This window comes from Priapulus caudatus, unplaced genomic scaffold (genome assembly GCF_000485595.1).
Source record: "Priapulus caudatus unplaced genomic scaffold, Priapulus_caudatus-5.0.1 Scaffold155, whole genome shotgun sequence".
NCBI classification, from domain to species: domain Eukaryota; kingdom Metazoa; phylum Priapulida; class Priapulimorpha; order Priapulimorphida; family Priapulidae; genus Priapulus; species Priapulus caudatus.
This window is the reverse complement of record NW_014577216.1, coordinates 442,494-443,891: the sequence shown is the minus strand read 5'-3', so window position 1 is coordinate 443,891 and position 1,398 is coordinate 442,494.

Here is a 1,398-nt window from a genome sequence, read left to right as displayed (position 1 = left end):
TGCCATTTGCTGCAGAGATTTTCCAGTGGATACATCGAAGTTCTGCCCGAATTTTTGACATTTGTCACTTGATTTAATCAAAGTTAGTATCCAGGATGCCTCTCAAGAAGAAAACCAACAAGAGAAAGGTGGTAAGCCTAGCAGTTGGCCCTTGGTGATGCGAGGGGCGACACTCAGCAACAGCTCGTGAAACATGCCAGACTCCATCCGCATGACCCCACGAAGTCACCGGCAGATTTCCGCTCCAACTCTTGCATCAGAGTACTATACTGCCCAAACATCAGGCGCCGCTCGATCCACGGCCGAACCCACCAACGTCGGGGGTTTCGCCGGTTCCTGCGCTGCTCCCGGGCCCGGATCAACGCCAACAGCACTATATTATGCTTGTGCTGGAGACGCCCCCTCAGCAGGGCCACGCGTAGTTGCTCAGGTGGAATAGCCATCCTCTTTCAGCGCCAACAGGCAGTTTTTAATTCCAAGCGTTTATTCGCCCGAGCTATATCCCCTCAAAAAACGAAAATATGTTGCAAGACTAACGCAAGACTAACGCAAGACTAACGCACGACAGACTTGCAATGTTGTGCGAGCCTCTTACGAAATATAATATTCGTGAGACAATCTTGCAACTGTCTCACGACTGTCTTGCGACAGCCGTGAGACAGTTGTAGGACAGTCGTGCGATAGTCGTAAAATTATTTGACTAAAAAAAATTCTTCTGGTACCCACGACAAGATATTTATCGCACGACAGTCGCAAGACTGTTGTAGGACAGACTCACGACAACCAGAAGACATAGATACCACAAAAAATCGTGCAACAAAAAAGGTGCATGTTCAATTTTGCCTCACGACGGCAAATCGATGCCACGATGCTCAAAATTTCGTAGGACTGTCTTGCGACGACCCCCGATGACCCACGATTTGCCCAAATTTTCTGTCGTGTCGTTGCACAAATGCGTCGTGGGCTCGTTGTGACCAGGGCTTTATAGGTAAAAACTGTGACAATTCTATCGTTTTCTGGGGAACCGTACACATTACAACATTCACTGCTGTTACATTTTACAACACACAAACACCACCGTACATGATGAGTGTTGTAGAGCATGTACACTAACCATTTTCTGAACTCTTTCTGTTTTCTATTAGTGGTAAAATCACAAGGGGTAAAAACAATTGTAATAAAATAGTCAATAGTGCAATTTCGCCTAGATTTAGGAGACTAGGTCACTAGGCCTAGTACTACAAATCATAGATAATTGTATTACATAGCCAGAGGCTTCCCACAGTTAGGGTTCCTATGTAGTAATTCTAACACATAAGTAACAGCAGGGGCGTGTACAGGGGGGGGGGGGTGTCCAGGGGGTCCGGACCCCCCGGGCACCCCCCCCCCCCCCCTCAC